Source organism: Hemitrygon akajei, chromosome 8, assembly GCF_048418815.1.
Source record: "Hemitrygon akajei chromosome 8, sHemAka1.3, whole genome shotgun sequence".
Taxonomy (NCBI): domain Eukaryota; kingdom Metazoa; phylum Chordata; class Chondrichthyes; order Myliobatiformes; family Dasyatidae; genus Hemitrygon; species Hemitrygon akajei.
Genome location: NC_133131.1, coordinates 151,423,830 through 151,444,014, shown reverse-complemented (window position 1 = coordinate 151,444,014; position 20,185 = coordinate 151,423,830). Strand labels below are relative to the sequence as shown.

General features: G+C 45.1%; 1 long non-coding RNA gene across 1 annotated transcript in view; it reads left to right on the top strand.

The window, feature by feature from the left end:
- LOC140731479 (uncharacterized) overlaps window positions 1–14,797 on the top strand; it is a 43,026-nt gene extending 28,229 nt beyond the window's left edge. Inside the window, exon 5 of the long non-coding RNA XR_012099851.1 lies at window positions 14,313–14,797. This is a non-coding gene — a long non-coding RNA (uncharacterized lncRNA). The remainder of the gene's footprint in view (window positions 1–14,312) is intronic.
- Window positions 14,798–20,185: the final 5,388 nt, after the last annotated feature.

The window sequence follows — 20,185 nt, the reverse complement described above, 5'->3', positions numbered from 1 at the left end:
ATTACTATTGGGACAATGTATACCCTGTTCACGTTCCATAGTTTTTCAGTTTCCTCTCAGTTCAGCTTATTTCTGGTGTTTTTCACCAAGTGATTTCTGGATGTTCTGTGTGTTTGGAATGGCTACATTTATTAAGTAAGTTGTTCCTGCTTGTTTATCCCGTATGATATGGATCATCCAGTTATTATGGATTGTTCTATCTGTACTAATGGATTGGTTGCAATATAATTTGTAGGACTCTGCCTCTAAAACTGGATCAGGCTTGTATTTAGAGTAAGGTATGGTGTCTTTTATGAGTTTGTATTTTAAAGCAAGATTTTGGTGAATGATGTTTGCTACTTGATTGCATCTGTGTAAGTAATCAGATTGTGTGCAGGATCCTGTGACGTGTTGGATTGTTTCTGTTTCTTCTTGGCATTGTTTGCATTAGTCATCTGAAATTTGTTGGTCTTTTATTATGTTTCTTGGATAATGTTTGTGTTAACCACCTGGTCCTGTATTGCCAGAGGCAATGCCTCAGTTTCTGGGAAGAAGTCTCCAACTCTTGAGCCAGGTGTCTGACGCTTCCTTGTTGACACCTAATCGACTCTGATCGTGGGGATGTCTTTAATGAAGGGCCATGTTCGTCTATTGGTTAACTTTTTATTCAATAGTGATAATTTCTTCATTTTTCTAGGTTGTGTTCTGTTTTAAGTTTAGCGTGATGCGTACTTCTTATCAGGATTGCATATGCTTGCATGGAGTGCTAAATCCTGTTGTCGTTGATGAAAATATATCCTTACAAGTATTGCCTGACTGCTGTGTAATTGTCTGTTATTCCTCTTCCTCCTTCTGTACTAGGTAGTGTTAAATGAGCGTGTTCAAGTATACATAGTGTTTTCTAAAATCTGTCATTTCAATTCTTTTTTGTAAACTTTCCAGATCAGGTTAAGACCAAACTATTATGCCAAAAGAATATTATTTTTTTATTATTGCACGGTTTGTCTTTTTTTGCTCATTGTCTGTCATTCTTTGCTTGTGTGTAGTTTTCATGTTGATTCTATTTTATTTCTTTGTTCTACTATGAATGCCTGCATTAAAATGAATCTCAGGATAGTAATCACTCTGAACTTTGAATTAGATTTGAGGATTCATCCACTGATTCTGCACACTCGTGGGGGCTCGTTGCACTTATTCTTGCAGTTAATCCATAATTCTTAGGGCTATATTTCTAACACTGACATCCATGGCTCTCCAAGTACCTACAAAACCACCACTTCTGAGCACATAATACCCTAGTGCTTCAGCTAAGGTCACCAGTGCAGGAAAGCCACACCCTCCAATGAATCATTCATTGTTAATAATCGCAAAACGCATTGCTGATTTCGGATGAGTTCAGGTCCTCTAGCGGACACGGTGTACGTCAAACTTTGAAAGGTTCAGATGAATTTTAATTAGTATTACTCAAGCAGAATGCTGTTGAAGCAGACAGCTAATGAACCACATGGGAGGTGTTGTCTGCACAAGGATATCAAATGAGGATGCAGAACACATGAAGAGTTCTGCCTAAATTTCAGTCAGGGGCTACATTAATCATGCATGAAAATCCTGTACCATTTCTAGGGATAAACCTATAATGGATTGAGGAGGCTGTTCTGAATATCATGCCTCGGGTTCCTCTTGGGCGAGCAATCGTATTTGTTCATTTCTCCCCTGCAGTTTGTTCACATACGCCATTTAATCCTCTGAGTTTAGTTTTTCCTTTAATCTGCATTCAAAGTCAATTAAAGTGGACAGTTTACTAATTCCATATCCTTGGGATGTGGGTGGGAAAAGGAACCACTGGATGAATCCAATGCAGTCACACCGAGTACATGCAAACTTACACAGACAGTTCAAAGTAAATTTATTATCAAAGTATGTATGTGTTATTATATACAGTACTGTCTTAAGCACATACAGTGGCATGCAAAAACTTGGGCACCCCTGGTCAAAGTATCTTTTACTGTGAATAGTTAAGTGAGTAAAGATGAACTGATCTCCAAAAGTCATAAAGTTAAAGATGAAACTTTCTTTTCAACATTTTAAGCAAGATTAGTGTATTATTTTTGTTTTGTACAATTTTAGAGTGGAAAAAAAAGGAAAGGAGCACCATGCAAAAGTTTGGGCACCCCAAGAGATTTGAGCTCTCAGATAACTTTTATCAAGGTCTCAGACCTCAATTAGCTTGTGAGGACTATGGCTTGTTCACAATCATCGTTAGGAAAGGCCAGGTGACGCAAATGTCAAAGCTTTATAAATACCCTGACTCCTCAAACCTTGTCCCAACAATCAGCAGCCATGGGCTCCTCTGAGCAGCTGCCTAGCACTCTGAAAATTAAAATAAATGATGCCCACAAAGCAGAAGAAGGCTATAAGAAGGTAGCAAAGCATTTTCAGGTAGCCGTTTCCTCAGTTCGTAATGTAATTAAGAAATGGCAGTTAACACGAACAATGGAGGTCAAGTTGAGGTCTGGAAGAAAACTTTCCAAGAGAATTGCTTGTAGGATTGCTAGAAAGGCAAATGAAAACCCCCGTTTGACTGCAAAAGACCTTCAGGAAGATTTAGCAGACCCTGGAGCGGTGGTGCACTGCTTTTACTGTGCAACGACACCTGCACAAATATGACCTTCATGGAAGAGTCATCAGAAGAAAACCTTTGCTGTATCCTCTCCACAAAATTCAGCATCAGAAGTTTGCAAAGGAACATCTAAACAAGCCTGATGCATTTTGGAAAGAAGTCCAGTGGACTGATGAAGTTAAAATGGAACTTTTTGGCCACAATGAGCAAATCAGGTCAGGTCAAGTCACCTTTTATTGTCATTTTGACCTTAACTGCTGGTACAGTACACAGTAAAAACGAGACAACGTTTTTGTCAGGACAATGGTGCTACATGAAATAGTACAAAAACTACACTGAACTACGTAAAAACAACACAGAAAAAAACTACACTAGACTACAGACCTACCCAGGACAGCATAAAGTGCACAAAACTGTGCAGGCATTACAATAAATAATAAACAAGACAATAGGCACAGTAGAGGGCAGAAAGTTGGTGTCAGTCCAGGCTCTGGATATTGAGGAGTCTGATGGCTTGGGGGAAGAAACTGTTACGTAGTCTGGTTGTGAGAGCCCGAATGCTTTGGTGCCTTTTCCCAGATGGTAGGAAGGAGAAGAGTTTGTTTGAGGGATGTGTGGGATCCTTCATAATGCTGTTTGCTTTGCGGATGCAGCGTGTAGTGTAAATGTCTGTAATGGCAGGAAGAGAGACCACGATGATCTTCTCAGCTGACCTCACTATCCGCTGCAGGGTCTTGCAATCCAAGATGGTGCAATTTCCGAACCAGGCAGTGATGCAGCTGCTCAGGATGCTCTCAATGCAACCTCTGTGGAATGTGGTGAGGATGGGGGGGGGGGGGGGTGGGTAGGAGATGGACTTTCCTCAGCCTTCGCAGAAAGTAGAGATGCTGCTGGGCTTTCTTTGCTATGGAGCTGGTGTTGAGGGACCAGGTGAGATTCTCCACCAGGTGAACACCAAGAAATTCAGTGCTTTTAACAATCTCTACCGAGGAGCCGTCGATGTTCAGCGGAGAATTGTCGCTCCGTGCCTTACTGAAGTGAACAACCATCTGTTTTGTTTTGTTCACATTAAGAGACAGGTTGTTGGCTCTGCACCAGTCCGTTAGCCGCTGTACCTCCTCTCTGTATGCTGACTCGTCGTTCTTGCTGATGAGACCCACCACAGTCGTGTCATCGGCGAATTTGACGATATGGTTCGAGCTGTGTGTTGCAGCACAGTCGTGGGTCAGCAGAGTGAACAGCAGTGGACTGAGCACACAGCCCTGGGGGCCTCCGTGCTCAGTGTGATGGTGTTGGAGATGCTGCTCCTGATCTGGACTGACTGAGGTCTCCCAGTCAGGAAGTCTAGTATCCAGTTGCAGAGGGAGCTGTTCAGGCCCAGTAGGCTCAGCTTTCCAATCAGTTTCTGAGGGATGATTGTGATGAATGCTGAACTGAAGTCTATGAACAGCATTCGAACGTATGTGTCTTTTTTGTCCAGGTGGGTTAGGGCCAGGTGGAGGGTGATGGCAATGGCGTCATCTGTTGAGCGGTTGGGACAGTACGCGAACTGCAGGGGGCCAGTGAGGGGGGCAGCAGGGTCTTGATATGCCTCATGACGAGCCTCTGGAAACACTTCATGATGACGGATGTGAGTGCAATGGGACGGTAGTCATTTAGGTAGGACACTGAAGACTTCTTCGGCACGGGGACAATGGTGGTGGCCTTGAAGCACGTTGGAAAGGTGGCTCTGCTCAGGGAGATGTTGAAGATGTCAGTGAAAACATCTGCTAGCTGGTCTGCACATCCTCTGAGCACTCAACCAGGAATGTTGTCTGGTCCAGCCGCCTTCCGTGGGTTGACCCTGCACAGGGTTCTTCTCACATTGGCCATGGTGAGACACAGCACCTGGTCATTTGGAGGAGGGGTGGACTTCCTTGCCGCCACGTCATTTTCCGCCTCAAAACGAGCATAGAAGTTATTCAGCGCATCTGGGAAAGAGGCATCACCCACATAGTCAGGTGATGTTGTCCTGTAGTTGGCGATGTCCTGAATGCCCTTCCACATGCACCGTGTGTCGCCGCTGTCCTGGAAGTGGCTGTGGATTCGCTGGGTGTGTGCACGCTTTGCCCCTCTGATGGCCCGGGGCAGTTTGGCCCTTGCAAAGGTATGTTTGGAGAGAAAAGGGTGCAGAATTTCATGAAAAGAACACCTGTCGAACTGTTAAGCACGGGGCTGGATCAATCATGCTTTGGGCTTGTGTTGCAGCCAATGGCACGGGGAACATTTCACTGGTAGAGGGAAGAATGAATTCAATTAAATACCAGCAAATTCTGGAAGCAAACATCACACCGTCCATAAGAAAGCTGAAGATAAAAAGAGGATGGCTTCTACAACAGGATAATAATCTTAAACACACCTCAAAATCCACAGTGGACTACCTCAAGAGGTGCAAGCTGAAGGTTTTGCCATGGCCCTCACAATTACCCCGACCTAAACATCATCGAAAATCTGTGGATAGATCTCAAAAGAACAGTGCATGCAAGACGGCCCAAGAATCTCACAGAACTAGAAGCCTTTTTCAAGGAAGAACGGGCGAAAATCCTCCAAACAAGAATTGAGAGACTCTTAGCTGGCTACAGAAAGCATTTACAAGCTATGATACTTGCCAAAGGAGGTGTTACTAAGTACTGACCATACTGGGTGCCTGAAGCAAAAGTTTTTTCCCTTTTCCTTCTTTGTTATTTTGAAATTGTAAAAGATGGAAACAAAAAAAAGTAATCTTGCTTAAGATATTAAAGAAATGTGTCATCTTTAACTTTATGTCTTTTGGAAATCAGGTCATCTTTTACTTGCTTAGCTATTCACAGTAACAAAAATGTTGACCAGGGGTGCCCAAACTTTTGCATGCCACTGTATGTATAGCTAGGATGCCACAAAAATAAACATATTTCACGACATATGTGAGAGATGATAAACCTGATTCTGATATGGGTCTCTAATGTGGACTGAGAGTGGGAAGGGGACAGAGAGAGGGGAATCATTGTTGGGAAAAATGGAAGGGAGAAGGGAGGAAGTGGAAAGCACCAGAGAGACATTCTGTAATGATCAATAAGCCAATTGTTTGGAATCAAATGAGCTTGCCCGGTGTCTCAGAGATGGTGCATCTACACCCACGCCACCCCCTGCCCCTGGCACGCCTTCACTGCCACCTGTCTCATACCCCTCACACGGCATTCTGCCCTCAACATTCCCAACATCTTTTGGTCCCGCCAGATTTACAAACTCGCTGTCCGTTCCACGTTGACAAATACTGTGCAACAGTCTTAGGCACCCCAGCTAGAGATACAATATGTGCCCAAAACTCCTGCACGGTACTGTATATGGTCAGATTCATTTTCTTTCAGGCATTTACAGAGGAAAAAAGAAATACAAATAGAATTTATGATAAACTACATATAAACAGCAAAGACTGATGAACAATTGATGTGCAAAAGAAGACAAACTGTGCGAATCAAACATAATGTGAACATGAGTTGTAAAGATAGCCGGCGGGTGGTGCAATGACATCAGTGCTGGACTCCGGAGCGAAGGTTCCCGAGTTCGAATCCAAGTCAGGCCACGCCCAAGCATGCTTTCCGTCCATGCCAGGTTGAGCGTCAAGCTAGCCACTTGGCCTTGTAAAAAAATACAAGGGTCGAGTCAGGAATGTTCATATCGTGATCCGGTTAATCCGAAAGGAGACCAATCCTGACACCACGTGCCAGACAAGAATGGCTGACCGTCTGGTGTGACAAGTTATGAAATGAAGTTGTAAAGATTCCTCGAAGGGTCGTAAAATCACTTCAAAGCAGCAGTGATTGAAGATACTCATTAGGGTTCAGGATCCTGTTTCTGAACCTGGTGCTGAAGTTCCTAAGGCTTCTGTATTGCCTGCCCAATTGTAGTAGTGAGAAGAGGGCATGGCCAGGATGGGTGGGGGTCTTTGATAATGGACGCTGCTTTCTTGTGGCAGCGCTCTATGTTAAATGTATTCAAAGGTAGGGAGAGTTTTGCCTGTGATGAACTGGGCTGTGACCATGACTTCCTGTAGCCTTATCCGTTCCTGGGCATTGATGCAACTAGTTAGCATACTTCCCACTATCAAAGTCTTTGGTGACATGCTAAAGTTATGCAAACTTCTAAGAAAGTAGAGGAGCTGTTGTGCCTTCTTTGTGTTAAGATTTAGGCACTAGTCCCCGGGAGACTGGATCCTCTGCTATGTTAATGACGAGGAATTTAACGCTACTGATCCTCTCCAACTCGATTACCTAATGAGGACTGACTCATGGACATTGGCTTCTTCCTCTTGTAGTCGATTATCAGCTGTTTGTTTTTACTGACATTGAGTGCAAGGCTGTCGTTGTGGCACCACTCAACCAGATTTTCAATCTCCCTCTTAAATGCCGATTTGTCACCACCTTTTTATTTGGCCAACAACAATGCGGTCATCAGCAAGCTTAAATAAGATGTTGGGGGCCGTAAGTAGCCACCAGATCGTAAGTATAGAATGAGTAGATCGGGAGGCTGAGCGCGCAGCCCTGTGGTTCCCCTGTGCTGATGGTCAGTGTGGACAAGATGTTGTTGCCAATTCATACTAAGTGGGGTCTGCCAGTGAGTAATTTGGGGATCCGGTTGCACAGGACAGTACCGAGGCTTAGGTTTTGTAGCTGAGTGATGAGCTTTGAAGGAGGATAGTGTTGAATGCTGAGCTGTAGTGAACGAAGAGGACGCTGATGCTTGCATTGTCCAGGTGTACCACAGCCGAGTGAAGAGCCAATGACATAGCATCTGCTGTTGACCTGTTGTGATGGTAGGCAAATTGGAGTGGATCCAAATCACTCCTCAGGCATGAGTTGGTATGTTTCATGATGAACCCCTTGAAGCATTTCATCACAGTGGATCTAAGTCCCACTGGAGAATAGTCACTGAGGCAGGTTCTTCTTTGGTACCAGCATGAGTGAGGCCTGTTTCACGCAGCTGGGTACCTCCGACTGCCCAAGCGAGAGGTTAAGGATCTCAGTGAGCACAGTCTTCAGTACTCAGGTACACCATCCAGGCAGATGCTTTCCATGGGTTCACCCTCCTGAAGGATGTTCTCACGTCGGCCTCAGAGACTGAGATCACAAGATCGTCGGGGGCTCTGGGGATTCGTGAAGATTCCTCTGTGCCCCATCGAGAAAAGTTACATAAGGTAAATTGAGCTCACCTGGGAGGGAAATCTCGTTGCTCTTGTTGTTGCTTGGTCCTGCTTTGTAGGAGGTGATAGCATTCAAGCCCTGCTGCAGCTGTCAAGCATCCCTCCAAGACACAAGTTTAGTCCGGGTTTGCCTCCATGCATCCGAGATGGCCTTCAAGAGGTCATACCTGGATCACCAGTCCTAAACACCACTGACTTAACTCTCAGAAGATTACAGGTCTCTCGGTTCATACAGTACTTACAGTTCATACAGTACATACAGACTCTGAATAATTTTGTGGGGACACTCTCGTGCACCTGTGTCTTTATAGACAGTGCCCAAGCTCAAGATTAAATCCGTGTCCTTGGATCGCTGATTTGAATTCCAGCCTGCAGATTGGATATCGCTCAAAAATCACACAGATGACCAGAAGACAAGTTTAGCGGTGATTATGGTTACGTAGTGGTTAAATTACAAGACCAGCAGCCAAAAATCTGGACTTCAGGTAGTTGTTGCCTAGATACTAGACTATATAATATCATGTATTGTGCGTCATACGTCAGTTTCCATGAAAACTCACTTCCAAGTGAAGGGCCCTCAAACAGGTCATCCCCATTCAATTTCAAGCTATTAAAAGTTTGGAATCAAACAAAAACAGATAGCAGTCACAATATCCACGAAGCTACAAGATCACCGAAATAAAACCTACTTCCTTCATTAATGTCCTTGAAGCAATTAATTCCACTGTTTACTTTTTATATGCCTCTTCAGGTCAGCGGTAATGGGGGATTGAACAATACATGCTGGCATTGTTGATGGCACTTCCTTCCTTGAAAGCATTGGATTGGTCTTCAAAACTTTGGGAAATCATCCAGATTTTTGGGCTTTAATTTCTACTTTTTGAAACTGAGTCAAAAGGAGAAATTTGTAGATATATTTTAAAAATAGAATGGGATCAATGATGATTAAAATATTAAGAAGCTCTGTTGATACAGACACAGGTGCAGGGAATAGCTAGGAGGAAATCGATCTTTTTAACCAACTTCAATTTTCAGGAAATGACAGAAAAGTACAATAATAGTATTACAGTGTACTTACTTATCAGTATTACTTATTTGGTATTTATGTATTATTATTTGTATTTGCTCAGTTTATCTTCTTTTGCACATCCGTTGTTTGTTAGTCTTTGTGTGTAGTTTTTCATTGATTATATTGTATGTCTTTGTCCTACTGTGAATACCTGCAAGAGAATGAACCTTAGGGTAGTATATGGTGACATATTGTGCTTAGATAATAAATTTACTTGGAACTTAAAAAAAAAATTATAAACACCTTAAAATTTTAGCACAGAATCTGTCTGGCTTATGATTATGCAGATGTGTTAAAGATCCCAAAGACCTCCAAAGACCAGAAGAGTTTTCTCCTGATTTCCCATTGAAAATATCTATTAGCAACAAAAACTGAGCGTTCTTTGTTATTTATGGGATGTTGGTGGTACAGAGCATCCACAGTGTTTGCTTACACAGGTATAGGAATTATGAGTGATTCCTTTCAAATTTGTTTCAGAATTGTTTGACACAAGATGATGGTAAGTACTTATTAAAAGCTTTGCACTCTACTCTTCTGCTTATGCTTTTTTTTCATTGAAACTGGAGTTCATAACTGAGTGACTTAAATTTATTCTATTATTTCACAACAGCATGAATTCACATAAACCAAACTTTTTAAACATTTGCTTTTTGATTCAATCTTTGACATAATTATAGCCATGCTACAAATTTCAACATAAGTTTGATGTATATTTATTACCAAAGAATGTATAAATTATACAACCTTGAGATTTGTTTGCACACAGGTAGCCACAAAGCAAGAAACCCAGAAGAGCAAAATTAAAGAAAAAAAAATAAAAAATAAAAAAAAGATCCACAGCCAATGCACAAGAGAAAGAAAGAAATACACAAAATTCATGCAAACTATTGAAGCAAACAACAACAATCCAAACTAAAAATTGTGTCCTCAGATCCAAACCCCAGGGCAGCCCAGGGTAGGCCCAAAGCCTTGCTTTTCAGTTCATCATATTAGCAGCCACGGAGCACAACAGCTGGGCTAGTCTTCATAGCCTCAGCGCCATACAGAGAGATGAATGACCTTAGCGGAGAACTTCGCCCCGGATCCCAACACCCTATGTTTTCAGTGTATCTGGGCTAGCATTTAAATGGGCCAAATGACGGAACAGCAAAAGGCTCTGGAGAGAGGAGAGGATATCGCGGAGAGCAAGGAAGATCGGCTCTCGCCTTCGATCTGGGCTGGCGCTTAAATTGTCTGAACAGCGTATTGTACCTCGCACTAGGACCCAGGCACCACTGCAGCAAAAGGCTCCGGGCCTAGACCACACTGCTCAGTGACTCGCTTCGGGCCCAGATTGCGTCGCCCAGCCCGAAGCCATTCTCAAGCTCTTCAAATCAGCTCAGTGCCCAGAATGATCCAACCTCACACCCAGGTCTGTTGTACAAGCACCAAATCTCCTCAGCCCATGCCCTGACTTCTCCTTTCAGCGCCCAGAACAATCCAGCTTTGCTGCTGGGCCAGCTGTATGGGCTTTGGAACTCCATCTGGAACGATTCTGTAACACACCATCTTGACTCACCCTCTGAACTCACCTCGCCATCGCTTGCCCCTTCACTGTTTGTAGCAATAATTTAACATATTGTAGTCTGTCTGGAAAAAATTCCAACAAAATTGATTTAATTCAAATACTTCCTGAAAATATTTTTATCTTCAAACCCACAGCCAAATTTTCAATCACAATGAGACAAGCTATCAATTTATTTGTTAAATTTATTAAGAAATTTAACAATGTGGTTTCTAATCAAACATTTAATTCATTTTTTGCCATTTCGCTGAATTTAATGAGATAGCGGATTTAAGTTGCACTGGATAAATCAAACATGGAGAGTCACAGAACATAGAACATAGAATAGTACAGCATAGTACAGTATAGGCCTTTCGGCCCACAATGTTGTGCTGACACTTACACCCTGCCTCCTATATAACCCCCCACCTTAAATTCCTCCATACACCTGTCTAGTAGTCTCTTAAATTTCACTAGTCTCCACCACAGACTCAGACAGTACATTCCACGCACCAACCACTCCAACTCCTCCTCTTCCTTAATATCAACATGTCTGCCTGCACTGCACTATCTCTGTAAACGTAACACTACATCCTGCATGGTTATTGCTTCTCCCCTTTATTACCTAGGTGCACTGATGTGATGAAATGACCTGTATGGATGGCATGCAAAACTAGGCTTTGATTGTACTTCCTTACATGTGAGAACACTAAACCAACTTAACAATGTCATTGCCCAATTTAACAAGCCACAGAGTATCACCTTCTGGCTGAGGCCCCATCTACCCCTCAGATGGAACCTGTGACACTATTTGAAGGAAGTGTATAAATGAGGTGCAGGGGAGTTATCCTTGGTGCCCTGAATGGTACATATTCCTCAGTTATTCCTGGGCAGCACAACTCAAGGATGATCCAAGACTCTCGGAGTTGCATTTAGTCATGTGTTACACATCACTGAGCTGCATGCCTGGACTCAACTGTGCATTATATTACAGATTCACGGATTTATATACTGAAACATCTCCTTCATCCAGCTCGTATCTGACCAAGATGCCCAAGTTAATCCATTTGCTTTTACTTGGCCCTCTAAACCTTTTATCTCCATCTACCTGTACAAAAGGAATTGTTTTAAAGAATGTAATCATACCCAATTCTACCACTGCCTCTGTTCACCCTCTGTGCAAAACAGTTTCCCTTTTAATTTTTTTCCCTCACCTTAAATCTACGCCCTTTTAGCTTCAGACTTTCATAATCCTGGGAAAAAGACTGTGACCATGTCCTTGAGCCTGGTGCCATATGCTTTTGTGTTTTTGTATCTTCTGCCGATTAGAAGTGGGGAGACAAGAGGACGTGTAGGCTGGAAGGAGTCCTTGATTATTTTGGCTGGTTTACTAAGGCAGCAAATGTGGAAATAGAGCTCACGGAGTCCGTGTTCAGAATTCCATGGAGCTTCTTGCATTCTCTGGTAGAGCAATTGCATATCAAACTGTGATGAAATAGGATGCTTTAAGCAGTGCATCTGTAGCAGTTGGTGAGGGTCAACAGAGTCAGGCTGAATTGAGGATATAGAGGTGTACTCTACTCTCTCTACACCCATGACTGTGCGGCTAGGCACAGCTCAAACACCACCAATAAATTTGCTGATGATACCACTGTTGTTGGCAGAATCTCAGATGGCGACATGGAAGCAGACAGGAGTGAAGTAGATGGGTTGGTAGAGTGGTGTCACGGCAATGACCTTACAATCAACAAGGAACCCTTTGTGGAGTTCAGGAAGGGGAAGCTGGAAAATACACACCAACCCTCAGTGACGGGACTGTGGTGGAAAGGGTTAAAAGTCTTAACTTCCTGGGCATCAGATGCTTCAGAGGGTTGTAGGCAAAGCCAGCTCCATCACAGCCACAAGTCTCCTCACCATTGAGGATGTCTTCAAAAGACGGTGCCTCAAGAATGGTCATTAACCTCATTAAGGTCCCACACTATCAGGGACGTGTCCTCTTCACATGACTACCATCAGAAAGGAGGTACAGGAGCCTGTGGACCCGCACTCAATGTTTTAGGAACAGCTTCTCCCTCTGAGTTATGAGGAAAGCTTGAACAGGTTAGGACTTTTTCATTGGAGCATAGGAGAATGAGGGAAAATTTGATAGAGGTTTATTATGAGGGTTATAGATAACTGCAAGCAGGGTTTTTTCCACTGAAGTTAGCTGAGAACTAGAGGTGATAGGTTAAGGTTGAAGGTGAAACATTTAAGGAGAACCTGAGGGGGATTTTCCTCATTCAGAGGATGGTGCATATGTAGAATGAGTTGCCAAGGGAAGCTGGAATGCTGGTTCGATGGCAAGCTTTAAGAGAAGTTCGCTCAAGTACGTGCATGGGAGGGGGATGGATGGCAATGGACCAGGTGCAGATCGATGGAACTAGGCTGAATAACAGTTCAGCATGGACAAGATGGGCTGAAGAGCCTGCCTCTGTGCTGCATTGCTCTATGATTCTGCCATCCGAATTCTGAATGTCCCATGAACACTACCTCCCTATTCTTCTTTTCCACTATTAATTTTTTATTGTAACTTACACTAATCTGTTCTTCCTGCACTGTGCTGTACTGCTGCCACCAAACAATTAATTTCACAACTAATGTCAGTGACAATAAACCTGATTTGGATTCAGAATCTCTTGGTGCACTTTCTTGTGTATGGCATGGTCAGGAAAGTTGGTTGGACCTGGGCCTATTGGTGATGTTTACACCTCGGAACTTGAAGCATTCAAACATTTCAAACTCAGCAGCACTGACATAAACAAAACTCTGTGCACTAGCACACACCCCCTCTCTTCCTGAAGTTAATGACCGGCTCTTTTGCTGACAATTAGGGAAAAGTTCTTGTTATGACACCATGTCACTAAGCTCTCTATCTCCCTCTGTACTCTGACTCATTGTCATTTGATATTTGGCCCACTACAGTGTTGTCTTCTGATAACTTGTGGATGAAGCTGGAGCAGAGTCTGGCCCCGCAACTGTTATCAGGAGGCCAAGGACAGAGCCTTGAGAGGCACCAGTGGACAAGATAATCATGATGGGGGTGTTGCTGCCTACCCTTACTGATTGAGCAGGAGGTCAAAGATCTGGTTGTAATGGGAAGTGTTGTGTTCCACGTTTATGAGTGTGTTTGGACATGGTATTGAAGGCAGAGCTAAGTCACTGAATTGTAGTCAGATGTATGGTGTCTTTGTTATTCAGATGCTCCAGAGATGAATGTAGGGCTGGGTTGAGATGACAGCTACAAGCGACCTGCTTCAGTAGTTGCTCAAGCTTTTGATGTAGGAGGAATTGGGCAACATATTTTGTGCTGGCATGCTACAAGTATTGTATGTCCACCTCATGATTCATGCATAAAATTTCCATAGCTGAGGTCTACATTACTGTTTGCCAATGGCAACTATGCTCACAGCCAGAATTCACAATCAGAATGACTTAATTGTTCACCACCCCAATATGCTTTGTGATAACAAGACAGAAATCCATGTAGAATGGGTGTTTCCCAGAATTGATATCAGCTGTTGCCAGAAGAGATGTGTAGATTGTTGGACCACCCTATCTGGCTTCTGGAAGCATATCTGCCAAATTAGAATCTCTGGGCTTATGTCTCCATGCAATTTTAAAATGACTTTCTAATGTCCCTTTTAAATGTGGTAATAAAAGACACTTTAACATAATGGAGGAAGTGCTTAACTGAGGAACAGAAGGCTAAGCCCCCTCTTTCTCAATTGGCACTGGAAAAAGTCACAAGAGGCAGAGCGAAGTGATGTCGGCGCTAAACGGCGACTCCTTTGCTTGCAGCTTCGGAAACAGTTCTATCTTTAATATCCCTATTTTTCACTTTCAGGTTTATTTAGATGACCCTGACCTGGAGTTACACGCTGACTAACGTTCTTTGCGGGAATGGGACCCACTCTCAGGGTTTCATAACTGGCTATTGTTTGGCATGCCAAGGACTCGGCCTACGAGCTTGGCTCGACTTTGGAGGCCTATGATCTTGGGGCTCTGGAGACGGACAGATCAAAGGTCGGTGTCACAGCAGGAGATCCGTGTGTTGTCGGGGGAGTCAGGAAATCTACGGCTGTATGCCCAGAGACTCGAGATCTTTGGGCACAGAGCTTGAAAAAAGCGACGTAATGGACTTTTAACATCATAAACCAGCGAGTTGTTTTTTATGTCTCCCATCTCGCTATGAAACGGAGACACCTCTTTCTCCCTTAGGGAGAGAGAGAGCCTGTGGTATGTCAAATACCGGGTGAAACGTGAAGTCTTTGGGGTAACTGCAAGTCTGGGTCTTTGCTGTTGCTTTGCTCACAATTGAGTGCTCGGTGGTGGGTGCCGATGCTTTTTTTTTGCCGGTGGGGGGAGGGGGGATCGTTGCTTGCTGCCGCTTACGCACGGGAGGGAGGGAAGCTGGGGGAACTTTGGGGTTCTAACATTTAACTGTCGTTCATTCTTTGGGACACTCCTCTGTTTTCGTGGAAGGTTGCGAAGAAAAAGCATTTCAGGATGTACATTGTATACATTTCTCTGACATTAAATGTACCTTTGAAACCTTTGAATTTACCTTTTTGAGGGGATGGTTTGGGGTTTCTTTGCCCAAATCAAAAATCTAGGCCCAAATGGAAATTCAGGATTTCTGAAAACATTTTACAGCCATGAAATATCTTTGAAATATGACCTCTGTTGTAATGTAGAAACCTAACAAGCAGTTGTGGATTCAGCAAGGTCATAGTTGGATTAGAATTTATTATCAGACTACACATATGTAACCACATACCAATTTGTGATTCTTGCAGCTCTGTTAATGACTCCTTAATTTCTTAATTTGCCTCCCCCCACACAATTTCATGTGTCCAAACTTGGTTCAACAACTTAATGTATGGAAGTTTATTGAAAGCTTTCCAAAAATCCAGATACACTTCAACTACTCTACTAGCTATATCTTCAAAGAATTCAATAAAGTTTAAGAGTGTAATTTCCCTTTAACAAATCCATATTGATTGTGTTCAATCATATAATTTTGTAACATCTCAGAGTGAAGACCCTTATGCAGAATAGAGAAAGAGAATTTGGAGATCTTCAAATAACTTGCTTTTTTCAACAACCTAAGTCTGAACATGAAGAAGGAGGAGGAAATGATTGTGGACTTTAGGAAGGTGTAGATGAACCAACCCTCCCTGCGCATACTTGGCTCCTCCATGGAGATTTAGTGTACATTTAGTGTACCAAGTCCCTGGGTGTTCACATCATGCATTACCTCACCTGGTCCCTCAATATAACTTCTCTGAATAAGAAGGCACAGCAGCGCTTCCACTTCCTGAGGAGATCGAGGCAAGCGAGGCTCCACCCTCTCCCCATCATCTTAACTGAATGTTACAGGAGCACCACTGAGAGTGTCCTAACAAGCTGTGTCTCCATCTGGTATGCATCAGGTCAGACGTTCCTGCAAAGGACTGTGAGGACAGCAGAGAGGATCACAGGGGTTCCCCTACCATCCAGAGGATACATTTATCAGGAGCATCGTGTACGCAGGTGATGCACCATCAATAACTCTCGGAGACGGGAGGCGAACGATAGGCTTTTATTAGCAGCAAAACGGAGCACAGCATCTTGGAGACTGAGGGGGGAGCAGTGCCTCCAATCGCCTTTATCCAGGGGTCTGTGGGAGGAGCCACAGGAGCAGTCAGCAGAGGGGCGTGTCCAGACAGGTAAACATAGTTTACCACATTCACCCCCCCTTTGTTTTAAAAGAGAGTCCCCACGGGGAGAAGTTTCTTACAAGTATATTTACAGGTCAAGTCTATCAGGCGGTCGAGTCTGTCGCTGCGATTTACGTAGTACCGGTGGTGATTGCACCAGTGCAGGTGGTGATTGCACCGGTGACGGTGGTTGTGCTGGCTCCGGCCTGACTTGAGGTGCCAGCCCATTAGGCGTCAATAATCCCTCATGCGTGTGCATGGCGCCCGGTATGGGAGTGTCGTGAGGAGTCTGTGTAGGGCTTGGTGTGCGCGGTGTCTCGTGGGTATACACCTCGGTGGGTACAGGGTTCATAGTCACCGTGGAGTGTTCGGGGTAGGGGTCTGGTGCTCCTGCGGGTGCCAGGTCGCGGACGGAGACCGTGTCCTCCCACCCATCAGGTAAAACCATGTAGGCATACTGGGGGTTCACATGTAGTAGGTGAACACTCTCGACCATCGGGGAGTATTTATTGCTCCTCGCATGTTTCCAGAGCAGCACTTTCCCTGGGGACATCAGCCAAACCGGTAGGGTGGTCCCAGTGGCAGACTTCCTGGGAAAAGAAAAGAGTCGCTCATGAGGGGTGGCATTGGTGGACGTGCATAACAGGGAGCGGATGGAGTGGAGTGCCTCGGGGAGGACCTCCTGCCAGCGAGAGACCGGCAATCCCTTTGACCTAAGGGCTAAGAGTGTGGCCTTCCACACAGTGGCATTCTCCCTCTCCACCTGTCCATACCCCCGGGGATTATAGCTCGTGGTCCTACTAGTAGCAATACCCCTAGCCAGCAGGTACTGGCACAGCTCGTCACTCATAAACGAGGACCCTCTATCACTGTGGATATAGCAGTGATATCCGAACAGAGTGAAGAGCTGGCACAGGGCTTTTAAGACGGATGTGGCAGTGGTATCAGGGCAGGGGATGGCAAAGGGGAATCGTGAGTACTCATCGATTATGTTGAGAAAGTAGACATTGCAGTCCGTGGAGGGAAGGGGGTCCTTAAAGTCAACACTCAGTCGCTCAAAGGGGCAGGTGGCCTTGATAAGTTGTGCCTTTTCAGGACGGTAGAAGTGCAGTTTGCACTCAGCGCAGACTTGGCAGTCCCTGGTCATCGTCCTGATTTCCTCAAGGGAGTAAGGCAGGTTCCAGGCTTTCACGAAATGGTAAAGTCAGTTGACCCCCGGGTGGCAAAGATCTGCATGGAGGGTGTATAGACGGTCGAGCTGCGTGCTGGCACCTGCTTCCTGGGATAGGGCATCAGGGGGCTCATTGAGCCTTCCAGGCCAGTACAGGATGTCATAGTTGTAGGTGGAGAGTTCCATTCTCAACCTCAAAATTTTATCATTTTTGATTTTGCCCCACTGTTGGTTGCTGAACATGAACGCAACTGTTGTGATGGAAAATAACTGGTTCTTTGAGTCTCAACAGTAGAGGCCTGGACACACACAGTTTTAATAATAAGGAATTTATTTACAAGGGGAAGTCGGGTCAACGCAAGCAACTACAATACACAGGAAGCGGTGTGGGGACAGGGTACGGTTACACAAACAAAGAACAAGGGAAAAGCACTACAACAGCTATCCCCCTTGACCTTGGATAGCTGCGGCTCTCTTACCAGGACAAACGATAGACCTTCCCAAACATAAATCAATGCACTTACCTTCAATGAGGTGGTCTGTAAGAGAGAGCGAGCCAGGCACATGTCTCACCTTTTATAGCATGGGGCTGGGCGAGATAATCCAATTAAGGTGACCAATAATTTAGGTGTGCATTGATTAGTTGGGAGGGACCAAATGTTGATTGGCATGTGGTGTGTCCTCCGACCAGCCAGGTGGTTGTGTGTCTATCACGTGGCCGGTATCTCTGGATACAGCAACTGAGCACTGGTCGGTCAGCAAGGTGAACCTTTTGCCAGCGAGATAGTGCCTCCAGTGCCTAATCGCTTCCACTATGGCCTGGGCTTCTTTCTCCACCGCGGAGTGCTGAATTTCAGGGCCCTGAAGGGTATGAGAGAAGAATGCTACCGGCCTTCCTGCCTGATTGAGGGTAGCAGCCAGCGCGAAGTCAGAGGCGTCACTCTCTACTTGGAAGGGAATGGTCTCATCCACCACATGCATCGTTGCTTTGGCAATGTCCCCTTTAATGCAGTGGACTTGACCAGGGGGCAGGCCTTGTCTGAGTAGTGAGGGACCCATTGGGCGTAATAGGAAAAGAAGCCCAGGCACTGTTTGAGGGCTCTGAGGGTGGTGGGAAGAGGGAGTCCCAATAGGGGTCGCATACGGTCGGGGTCAGGGCTAATGACCCCGTTCTCCACGACATACCCAAGGATAGCAAGTCGGATGGTTCCGAACACATACTTGTCCCTGTTATAGGTGAGGTTAAGAGCTTTGGTTGCTTGGAAAAATCGTTGGAGGTTGGCATCGTGATCCTGCCAGTCGTGACCGCAGATGGTGATGTTATCCAGATATGGGAACATGGCCTTCAGTTGACACTGGTCCACCATCCGGTCCATTTCCCTCTGGAAGACAGAGACACCATTCATGACACCAAAGGGGACGTGCAGGAAGTGATAGAGCCTGCTGCCCGCCTCGAAGGCGGTGTAGGGGTGGTCCTCCAGGTGGATGGGGAGCTGATGGTAAGCGGATTTCAGGTCTATGGTCGAGTACACCTTGTACTGAGCTATCTGATTGACCATATTCGCGATGCGGGGTAGGGGGTATGCGTCAAGCTGCGTGAACCTATTGATGGAGCGCTTTGGTCGAGGGTCACGGAGGCCAGAGTTGCATCGCCATCTTGGTGCCCGGTAAGCACCCGTGGGTTGGAGGCGGGGCAAGGTGGTGCCGACAAAGATGGCTGCCCCCATGCCTCGCATGCGGCGGGCAGGCAAGATGGCAGCGACCAAGATAGCCATCCCCATGCCTTGCACGCAGCGCTGCTTGACCCCGCTCGTGTTTTGGACACAGGCCTTGGCGAAGTGGCTCTTCTTTCCGCAGCTTGAGCAGGTAGCTCTCGGGCCGGGCAGCGTTTTCGGGGGAGCTTTTCGAGTCCGCAGAAGTAACACTGCGCGGACTTGCGACTGGCAGCAGCCGTGGTCAACTTGTCGGCAGGTTGCGGGGACTTCACGGACTCACAACTGGCAGTATTGGAGTATAAAAGTTGCATTGTTTGCTGTGTAACCAAAACTATGTAGTCAGCTTTGAACTTGCTATTTGCTATGCATGTATCCAATTTAGTAGGAGAATGAAATCTTAAGAATGTAGAAGACAATGGTGTGTTAATGAGAGGTAGCTAAGAGATGTAGATTAGAACAGGATTAAGTCAATGGGTAGTGTTACGTACCCCGTAACTGGGTCACTTACCAGCAAAGATAGAGAGGTCCGTTGAAGTCTGATGGTACTATTTTTAACAGTATTTATTGATAAAATACACAAAAATAATATCAATGCAAACATACAGATAATATACGTCGTCAATACTAAATCTAAAAGCGCGGGTATAATAATAATCAATAAGAAATAGCTCTATTGTTGTCTAGGGGATAATGTATTGTCCGATGGAAAGATAAAAGTCACTCAAGTTCATTCAAGCTGCAGCTTTTTGGTTAGAGAGGGAGACGAGGTTTTTAGAACTTGCCCAGTTTTCCGTTTTATGATGTCGATCCTTCGAAATGGCGTCAGTGGTGATCTCTTCCTTAGCTAAGCCGCCTTCTGTGGTAGGGCCTCAATCCCGGGGCAACGGGAAAGGACACACGTGGGCCCTCCACCGGCTATTGCTATTAAACGCTGTCACAGAACTCCTAGCGTTTCTCCTGGTGCGTGTGTGGGGCTGTTCCCACAGACCCTCTTTTATCCTGACTCACAGGGTCTCAGATGTCAATCAGGGTGGAATGATGCCATCCCCCCAACCAGCCCACGTTGCCTGAGGGCTTTCCGTGAAGTACAGTACTCAATACACAATTCCGTCTCCAAAAGACAGTGACCTGT